The sequence below is a fragment of the Sciurus vulgaris genome (assembly GCF_902686455.1).
Source record: "Sciurus vulgaris genome assembly, chromosome: 3".
In the NCBI taxonomy this organism is placed as follows: Eukaryota; Metazoa; Chordata; class Mammalia; order Rodentia; family Sciuridae; genus Sciurus; species Sciurus vulgaris.
The window spans coordinates 69675921-69687030 of NC_136463.1; positions in this window are offsets into that span (position 1 = coordinate 69675921).

Genomic DNA, 11110 nt, shown 5'->3' on the forward strand with positions numbered 1-11110 from the left:
TCTCCCAAGTCCATCCTCCTTTCTCTCACTGTCTCCACTCTCACTGATTTTGTCAAGACCATTATTATCTGGAACATTGCCATTGTCTCCATCCCCACTCATATTCATCCATTCTTCATGCTGCTGCCAAGTTGAAACACTTTGCTAGTCTTGTTCAGATCCTTTAGAGCTCCCCTTGGCCTTCAGAATAAAATTCAAACTCCATAGTCATCTCTGGGATGGCTGTCAAGCACAGAAGGACCTAAGTTTGAATATCAACTCTGTTACCTATTCCACATGTGACCTTGAATGAGCCATGCAGTCTCTCCAATTCCGTCTTCTTATCTTTAATGTGGAGTTAATGGTGCTGATATTTGAAATCTTTGTGAACATTAAATCAAATGAAAGTAGTAAAAATTTTTAAATCATGAAACCAGTACCTGGTGTGTAATAAACAAGCTTTGACTGGTAGTCATTCTTAAATGGCAGCAGCTTAAGCTGTTATTGGAACATCACTTGGTGTGACACAAGAAGGGTCATGATGTCCAACTTTCTACTTAAAAAGAATTCCATTGTATAATGCACCTCAAATTAGGAAGTGCTTTTTTTTTTTTTTTTTTTTTTTTGCTAAGTATAGTATGTTGCATTTTTCCCAATGCATAGTGGAGAAACATCATGGAACTCTCTCATAGAACCAATATGGCAGACATCAGAGAGTGTTCAAGGCAGAACACTTCAAGTTAGCACAGTCAAGGGGGGCAGAACCACCCAGCCTTTCTATGAACAAGAGCAGCAAGTAACAAGGGCTGCATACACTTAAGATTTTGGAGAGAAGTAAATATATCCATAAAGATCACTGAGAGAGACTCAGTGAAAAATCAATGTGGAGGCAAAACCTCAGGACTTCTATTATTGGTAGACAAAGACCGAGGGTGGAAATGAACCTCTCATCATGAGCAGTGTGGGTTAACAGCAGCCCATATACTCACGGGAGCATCTTGTCATTATTCAAAATGTTCCCTTAACCATGGTGCTGAAGAGCTGTTCTTTAGAGTTATCACTTATTCTATCAACTGGTATCCTAAGCCATTGTATGGTTTATTGTAGACAATTATGCCAATGAATGTATATCTTTTTCATTAAAGGAGTGTAGACTTCGTCATTTTCTACACATTCCTGTGTTTTCTTTACAAAACGCAGAGCTAAAGCCCTTCTAGTTACTATGGCACACAGATACCTGGAGGGAATGCTACGCGACGTGTGTTAAGAAATCCCTTCTCTGTGAAGCTGATTGACTCTCAGTTCTCATATCTTCTGTCTTGTGCTTGCCCATTACATATGCTATTTGAAGTATTCCAATTGTTTCCTGGCTGAATCTAGGAAGAAAGAGACTCTTTTCTATCTAGACTGGAATAGCTGAGTGAGGGAAAGTCATCCTGAGAAGCCACAAGTGATAGTGACAGACAAGGCTGCAGCCCGGGAGTCTCTACTGAGGGATTGCTGGTGGGACTTGGGCTAATAGAAATGGGCTAATAGAAACAGCTATCCCCATCTTCAGGCATCCGTCATGCCCCTTGCTTCTGGGGTTCTCTCACAGATGGCGTGCTGTTCTTTGTGGTTTTATTTCATCTGCAGTTATGTGGGGGTGGCAACAGGGTCTGAAGCTAGAGAGAGATGGGCTTGCCTTTGTGGCTTCACTCTTTGACAGCTGTCAAGTTCTTGCACATGTCCACTCAGACCCTTTGTTTTCTCATTGGGACTGTGTGGAAAGGCTGTTGGGAGGATTAGAGAGGTAGCCTAGGAAGCTCTCACCACTGTTCTTGACTCAGTAGGTGCCAATACTACTCCTTTCTTTCTCTTCCCTTTCATCCTAGTCCATGAGGAGGGGACTCTCTGAATACCATTAGCTAAGTGTGCTGAGATATCCCAGGGACACAACTTCTTCTAGGCTGAGTTTTATATTTTCGAGTACAGGGACATTCTGAGAGATAGATTGCAGCACAAGAACCCACCATTCTGCCCCCAGGTGGACAGGGAGGAAGTGAGATTTCCATCACCGTGCAGAAGAATTTCTAGCACTTCAGTTCTGAAACATTCTCACTGAAATCTGTTCTAGAGAGGGCTGGGAAGGCAGGGGTTTATTATGCAACACGGATTTGATGTTAGGATTTGCACATTGAGTTTTCATTACCAGTCCTCATAAAAAAGCAGAAAAGCTCAGTGTAAAAGGTTTTTAAAATTTTTTTTTACAACCATAGACAAGTCAGGGGGTCTGACACATTCTTCACTCTGTGGCTCTTAAGAACAAAGATAAATGGAAAAGAAAGGTTCTATTTTTATGTTTTGAAAGCGCTTGCTTTCGGTTAGAAAAATAACCAGTAAGGATGTTTAGTCTTGGCAATACAGCTTGGACCAAGCTTTTCTTTTTCTTTCCCCACTTTTTAAAATTTAATTGGGGAGTTGACGGGGTAGGGAGATAGGAGGTTGTGTGAGACATAAACTTGCCCCATCACAAAGGGATTAACAAAATTGGGGCTTCTGCGCAGAGGGAAAGCAAACTGACTTTGGGACCAGAGGAACCTCAATTCAAATCTCATCTCTACTCCTTACTACCTGTGTGGCTCTGGACAAATCATTTAAATGCTCTGAGCTTTGGTTTTCTCATCGGTACAATGGGGTGGGAAATATAAAGTGCCTTGCATGGTAGAGCAATTCAGTGTGATCAGGCACATAACATCACATCTGAAGTAAGGTACCCTAGGGTACAAACATGATTGAACGGACACTGGAGCACATGGAAAATGCACCAAAGAAGAGCAATGCTGCTATCTAAGAGCACATCTCAACTAGAACCCAGGAGGGAGAAGCCTCGTGCCTGCCCACTGTTGTAATTATTCAGAGATTTGCTCAGAAAAAAATGATGGAGAAAAGAACTAGGTAAGGATAAAGTACATTTCATAATGTTATTTTTAAACATCCTCTATTTATGTACCAAAAAAAGCTTTGAATTATCTATATCTCTATATGAATACAATGAAATGAGAGACTTAAAAAATATCTAAAGTGTTAAGAGAGCATGTATTGTAATTTCTTGGATGAAGATGGTTACTGAGTTTAAAGATGGAGTTTGGAGCTTCCTGTTTAAACAAGCCAAGAGGGCGAAGTATGCTAAATAATTCTCCTCAGCTGAGAGCCCATGATTCTACTGTTTAAGGGAAGAAATGTTTCCTGAGCATTACATTCCCAAAGAACTTATCACAAACCACTAAGGAATTTATGACATTGCATCTAATGACCTTTTCATGACTGCATCTGTGTGTTCCACTCAGCCATCAGTGTCTTGGCCCATGAAGAAAGCCAAGGTCAGTTACAATCACAGTTGAGTACTGACTTTGACACCAAATAGACCTGGTCTTGAATTCTGATTTGACGACCTTCTGTGTGACCTTATGAGTCAGCTCATTCTCACTAAGCTCCTTTCTTTCCTCTTCTGCAAGATGGAGCTCATAGTCCCCCTGCCATCCTGTGGTATCTTCCTGGGCACTGAGTGAGTGGAAAGGCAGAACCATCAGCATGGATGTTGGGACCAAGTACCACATTAATACACTGAATCAACATCATTCCTTCTCCCTTGACGAGCATATAACTTCATGTGGGATTTTTTTGAGCATGTCTAAGCTAATGAGATGATTCACTTTCAGGTCTTCCTGTATTTAGTTTCACACTCTCTCATCCTTAAAGGAACCAGAAAAAGAGAGAGAGAGAGAGAGAGAGAGAGAGAGAGAGAGAGAGAGAGAGAGAGAGAGAGAGAGAGAGAGAGAGAGAGAGAGAGAGAGTGTTCTGGAATACAGACAAGAATGTGTCCATCTCCCACTTAAAGGTCCCCAGCATATCTTGACTGTCTTCAAACTAAAGTGAGATTCCTTGACTGGGCATTTTGAGCTCCTCACCCTGGAACTTTGGGTATATTCAGCCACTGCTGTCCAACAGGTACTTCCAGTTTCTTAAATCATTTATCCATCATTTCTCCATTGTGGTTACACAATGGCGTTGTGCAGTCTTTCCCCTTCGCCTGGAGCATCCTTTCCCTCGCCTTCCAGGTCAGCTAGACATACAAGCTTGTTAATTCCTCAAGATTGTATAAATGGCACCTTTTCTGTTAGGGCATTCCTGGCTACACAGAGGTGGTGTCCCTCTTCCTAGAGATGCCTGGGGACCCTCATGTTCGCTAGCAATATGCTTTCTTTCGCTTGCTAGACAATGGGCTTGTTGAGACCAAAGTAGTCTCAGGGTCATGTCTGCCTTTGCTTTTATGCTTAACTTGGTGCTAGTGGGTATCTAGTGCTAGTTGGTGCTGCCACTGTATCTTGTAAATGCTTCTGTCTTGGCCTCCTCTGTCCTCTGAACCCTGAATTGCTCCTATGGTACCTTTTCCTGCTGCACTTGTGGCTCCTTGAGACGGGGATGCAGGGACATGACCTATTTCGCTTTGGCATCCCCAGTACCAACAAACCTGCCCATCCATTGTGGGAAAATAAATGCTTATTAAAGAATGAATTGATGCATCATGAGTGAATAAATAAGCGAAACCCTCTGAGCCCAGTAACACCTACCGTTCACATAAGAAGTAGAGACTGAGATTCTGCTTGAAATTTTGACACTTTTCCATTATGGGTGCATCTCATCCAATGAAATTCTCTGGAATTACATCTTAGGTGGGGTTAGGTTCTAATTATGGGATATAAGGTAAAAATTGAGCAAATAAAAACCATGCTGACGACCTCTTAGGAAGACACCCCACTGGAAATGCTATTTATCAGTGAGTTAAATCTATTTTATTTCTCTTCTGCACTGGGAAGTTTGATTTTTATTTAGTGGACCCTAGAAATAAGTAATTGGCTTGAGTTTATGATTTGTATTGAATCATGCTAAGCAAAGTAAGCCAATCCCAAAGAACGAAAGGCCAAGGTTTCTCTCTGATATGCAGATGCTAATTCATAATGGGGGGGTAGGGAAGAATAGAGGTACTTTGGGCTAGACAGAGGGAGTGAAGGGAGGGGATGGGTTGTGGGGGCGAGAAGGACAGTGGAATGATTGGACATTATTACTCTAAATGCATATATGATTACACAACTGGTGTGATTCTATATCATGTACAACCAGAAGAGTGAAAAGTTATACTCCTTTTGTTTATTTATTTATTATTTTTTATTTTTACAGACTGCATTTTGATTAATTATACACAAAGGGGGCACAGCTTTTCATTTCTATGGTTGTGCATGATGGAGATTCATACCAGTCATGTAATCATATGTGTACATAGGGTAATGATGTCTGTCTCATTCCACCATCTTTCATACCCCACCACTTTATGAATGATGTGTAAAAATGCATTCTACTATCATGTATAACTAATTAGAACAGATTAAAAAAAAGAACTAGGAACCATTCAAGGTGGTTCTAATTAGGATGAAACTACTTCCCACACATAATTTTTCAATGTTTTATCTGTGGCCTAAGCTTCCATCTTCAGTTTGACTTTATAGTCCTGAAAAGGTCAAAACATTTGTCTAATGATTTCTGTTTGTCACCATAAAAAAATATGTATCATTAAACAGAATCTGGAAGCTCAGAGAGAGGAGCCTTATGTGGGCAGGTACTGATGGCATGGATAGAAGCTGTCTTTTGGTCACTGAATCAGAAAAGGTTCAAGGTGGAAGAGTGAAGGTGGACACCACAGTGGAATCCAAAGATGAAAAAAAGAGATGGTTTGAGATCAAGAAGCCAATGTCGGGGTGCAGGAGGGGTCCCGGGAGGAGTAGAGAAGTTAAGAAGGAATTGCAAGATCTAGGGGCAGATTCCCAGGGCAGAATCCAAGGAGGCAAGCAGAGAGGTCCAGGTTCCGCCAGACGCCTCTGAAAGACAAAAGAGGATGCCCTGGGACCATGGATCCTCTGCTGTTCTGCGTACAAGACACCCCAGGCAGGGGTCTTGGTGCTGCAATTCCCTTGGTTTATTCAAAGAGTAATAGTTTTCAGATTCTAAAAAAAAATGCTTTACTTGCAAAGTAATACTTCTGTAATACAATTCAAGCTTGGATATTGTCATATTTAATCTCTCTTAACCGCCCCACTGATTCCAGACCCACTCTCTGAGGGCAGCTAATCGGCGTGAACAGTTTGGTATACACCCTCTCACATGTTTTGAGTACACAAACGCTTTCATGGTAGCTTTCTAAAAATTATTTTTAAAAAATGTTACTGTCACCTACGTCCTGTTATGCCTCATTTTTTCTTAGTCAGTAATATATCATGGCATCCTTTTCCATCCTTAGCTTTATTGCCTGGTATTTCTCAAAGTGTAGAAGACTCATTAAAATATTAGATGACAGGTGATGGTTAAGACCAAGCCCTCATGTTTGAAGAAAGCTTTTCCTCCATCCTACTCTGTCTGTTAGCCCCAGCGAACCAGAAATTAAAGATTTATGTTACTAATTATTATTTTTTAAATAAAATTTTAAGGGCAAAGCTTTGCTGGAAATATTCTACACGGTAATTGTGTTTACTGATCATCGCCACTCCTCAACAGCAACTCATGGTATAAAACTCAAGTAATTAGAACAATAAGGTTAATTAAAATACTGGGTACTATTTGGGCAGGAATAAAATCCACTTTGGAGATTTTCCAGACGCACATTCATTTTTTTAGGCCCTTAATTCACCCCAGGAACGGGTGCTGACAAGGTGCAATGCTTGGTGCTAATCAGTGCCGGTCCACCTTTGAGCATGCCCTGCACATTCCTCTTTCCTGGCTCCTTGTCCAGCCTCAGAGACAGGTTCCAGTCACCAGGAGAGCAGCACTGCAGTTGCGGAGACCTAATCTTGGGTACCATTCTTGTGTTATTACTGTCCATGCCACTTGCCTTAATGGTTACAGGCTGGCTAATTAAAGCAATTAATCAAGCCCCCAAGAAGTTTGGACGCAGTCTGGAGTTTCGTCTGCCTTCGCCTTCCCTGAAAGCAGGAGGCTGCTTCCCCTGGAGTGCTGTGTCCCTAGACTTGGTCAACGTATGGGGCAAGCTCTGAATAGTTCCTCCCATGGCAATCAAGGGCTCCTGTAAACTCCGAGAGTGGAACATAAAGGTCACCCCCCTAAAATGCTCTCCTGGGGTGTCTTCTGCCCCCCGGGTGGATCAGCAGCCCCTCTGTCAATCTTCATTGGTCATACTTTCATTGTCAGTACTCCTGTACAGTTGTCCCTCAGTGCCCATGGGATTGGTTCCAGGACCCCGCAGATACCAAAACCCACAGATGCTCGAGTTCCTTACATCAAGTGGTCACATTTGCATGTGACCTCACACATCCTCCTATAGGTTTGAAATCATTTCTAAATTGTGTGCAATACCTCATGCAATGAAAATGCTGTGCGAACAGTTGTGATTCTGTGTTTTTGGAGAATCATGACAAGAAAGAAGTCTGTGTTCAGTCTAGACGCAATTGTTTCCCCAAATATTTTCAATCCACAGCTGGTTGGTTGAATCTGTGAAAGAGGAATCCATGGATATGAAGGCCAACTGTATATATCCTTGAGTTTCATGAGGACAGACCCGTGTTTTTCATTCTCTATTTTCAGACCTGTGTCCAAGGCTGACATACAAGGGGTATTCAATAAAAAATTTTCTCATCTTCTACAATTCCTTTCCACTTGATTAATTTTGGTGTAGGAGAATAATTATGCCAACCAATATATTTGGAGGACCCCTTTGGGTCAGCTCCTGTGCTGGGCACTGTGAGGAATCAGAGAAAATTAAGACACAGCTCTCACATGCAATCTGTTGGGAGGTGAAACACATTTAGGAATGGCTGTAAGTCATGACTCTCATAAAGGAAGGTCAGAGAAGGCGCCATACACACTCAGAGCAAGAGAAGAATGCTCTAACTAGAGAGATCTGAAAGGGCTTCGTGAAGGAGGCTACATTTCAGCTGGGTTTTCGAGTTTTATGAGACAGATTTGGATAGGTGGAGATATGCGTGTGTGAGTGTGTGTGTGAGAGAGAGAGAGGGAGAGAGAGAGAGAGAGAGAGAGAGAGAGAGAGAGAGAGAGAGAGAGAGAGAGAGAGAGAGAGAGAGAGAGTGTGTGTGTGTGGGGGGGGGATGTGTCTGCATACAGACTTGTAGGTGGGACAAAGAGAAGAGATCGAGATGCTTCCAGGGACTACAAGCTCCAGTGTGAGCAAAGACACTGTCTGTGGAAAAGATCCAGTAGTTGCATTTGTGCAGAGTCACTTGTTTGTCACAGAGATAAAACATTGTGAAGGCAGCAGCTGGCAGCCTTCAGTGACATGGTGTGGTGGGGATGCATTTGGAATTCAGCTTCCCCTCTCTGCTTTCCTCCTTTCCTTCCAGAGTATGACTTCCTCCCCACCCAATTCCCATTTGCATACATTTTCTCTAGATTTCCAGGGACTCTCTGTTTTCTCCTCCCTTAACAATTCCCATCCTTAGAAAGAGACGGTTTGGATTCCAGCTGCTTGCTAGCACTTTGTCTACCTTACCATGGGACTGGTTTCACCTGCTATAGAGATGGGAGGAGGATTAGGTGCCAAAATAAAGCTCTATTCTGCGCTAAGCTTTCTCCTGCTCCTAAGAATTGATGGCAGGCAGTGAGTCCCCTCCCTGCTGCCTGCCTCTTTTGGGCTACACATCATACTTGCACAGCCAAACAGTTTTCCAGAGAAGCACCCTCAGCTCCTGCCCCTTGAGCACACAGGTTTTGTTTCTCATTACTTTAATTAATGGAGTAAATAAATATAGCAGGATGCCTGGCTGAAGTTCTAATTTGCTTTTATTCCCTTCTTTCCTCTAGTGAAAGTCCCTTTGCTCATCCTTAAGAAGGTAAATCACCTCTGAGGCTCTGGTGGAGCCTGTGCAAGAAGGTACCTGGAGAGAAACAGGACAGTTCCTAGGCCACAGGAGGGTGCAGGGACAGCTGCACTAATCAGGAAGGGACCTAGGAAGGTCTTTCTGTTCTGGTTTTGAAGTTTTGGGGGAATAGATGTTCATTTCCTGGAAGGAGGAGCCTCATAAAAGGAAAGTGTTTCTGGATCCACAGAGAATGATCACCAGGAACAAATCTGGACCAAAAAAAAAAAAAAAATTTAGAGGAAGTCTATGAGAAGGACCAAATTGACTGTTCATCAAAAACTACAATTTCATGCACTCAGTGGGTAGTTTTGGACATGCTTAGCACTGGGGGAGTAACTATTCTTGCTTCAAAAGTCCATAGTGTCCAACATCAGGGGGTGGGCACGCTGCGGCTCAGGATTACCAGTTGGATTATGAGGGACCAGCTGATCACAACCACACTATTGAGCAGCCAGAACTGGACAGGGATCCAGCTTCCCCTGTTTTCACATGGGATTCAGATTTTTGGGGTCTACCTAAACACTTGGATTTGGGGAAAATCTTATGGAGGAGGAATTGAGAACAACCAAAACAACCAGGAACCTCTGAACAAAAGAATTAGTGACCTGGGAGGACTTCTTGGGCTTTAGTAAGCAGCTCTCCAAGCATGGGAGTTAACAGAGATGAAGGTGGTCTCAACAGAGTCCTGGAGCCCATTGCAGTCCTCATTTGTGAAAAAGTTTTGATAAAATCAGAAGTCAAACATCTTCAAAGCAGACATTTCCTCCCTTCTCAGATGGGTTCCTTATAAAAGTCTCTCATAAATTTTTGAGCCTGTTTTCTATTTTCAAAGGAGGAGTTCTGTGTCTGCATCTTTTTACACAAATGTTATTTGTTGAAATAGTCTGATTTCAGTCATTGGGTTTACAGCAGCCTGAGTCTCTTGAGCTCTCAAGAGTTGCGTTTTTTAAAATCATGACAGCCCTTGGTGTGTGATTATTACTGCCTTAGGGGTGATGAGAGCAGTAAGGGGCTTCCTGATCATCCATCTTATAGATGGAGTAGTTGAGAACTAGAGAAGTAGTAGAGTTTTGTAAAGTCAGTGGCCAGTTGGAAGCAGAACTGGAGCCAGGGCTGGGTCAGTCTGGAACTGACATGGACAGTAGCCCAGCTGAGGGCTACCATTGTTATTAATTGCAAGCACATGACCTTGTTGGCTCCTTCGCGGTTTGGAGTTGACTGAATTCCATAAGAAGTTTGTCATTATATGTGGAACCCTTAAGTTGTGAGGTATGTATTCTTTATTTGGACTACAATCGCCCAACTTCTCTTGCACTTTCTCTTCCTAGTAATGTAGTCTTCATGACAACTCGAGTTTCTGCCTCTGAAAATCCTTTCTGTTGTCCCATGGTCATGGCTGTTGTTTGTGCCCACTGTGTTCATGCACCTGTTTTTTGAGTGGATGTCCTAAGGTGCCTGTCAGCTTCATTCTATCTTCAATAGGCACAATGTGCGCTTATATGTCTGTGGCTCAGAACATAGTAGGCACTAAGTAAACATTAGTTGAATGAATACTAGTGCCTTCATTTCTTTCGGTCTAAGTGTAATACTTTACATTTAACAGATGTATGCCAGTTTCTGTTAACAGAGCAACGGAAACTTTATCTTACTCATTCTCAGCATATCAGATTTGAAGCAGGCCATTTAAATTCACACATTCATTTTTACAAATGTAAAACCTGAGGCCTCAAAAAGGAAACAACTTACCCAGGCAAGGATGCACAACATTTTTGTGTCAGAATTAAAACTGAAACTGAGCCTTGATAAAAACACAAAAGTCCCATTTATTGCTCCTGTGCCACAGTTTGAAATATTTATTATTTAAATGCATTAAAGTTCCTTTAGGATTCCTTTGAGCACAGACACAAATTATTTTGTTTTCTCCATGTATAGTCTGTTGCTATAAGAAAATACCTGAGGCTAGATAACTTATCAAGAAAACAGGTCTATTTTGACTCACAGTTCTGGAGGTCCAAAAGCATGGTGCTCTATCTGCTTGGCTTCTGGTGAGGACCTTACACTGCTTCAACTCATGGCAGAAAGTGGAAGGCAAGCGAGGGCATGAGGAAGAGAGTGTGTGGAAGAGAGGGAATGAGAGAAAGTGGAAGAAGCTCAACTTGATTTTTAATAATCTGCTCTCCTGGTAACTAATCTAGTCCTGTGAGATG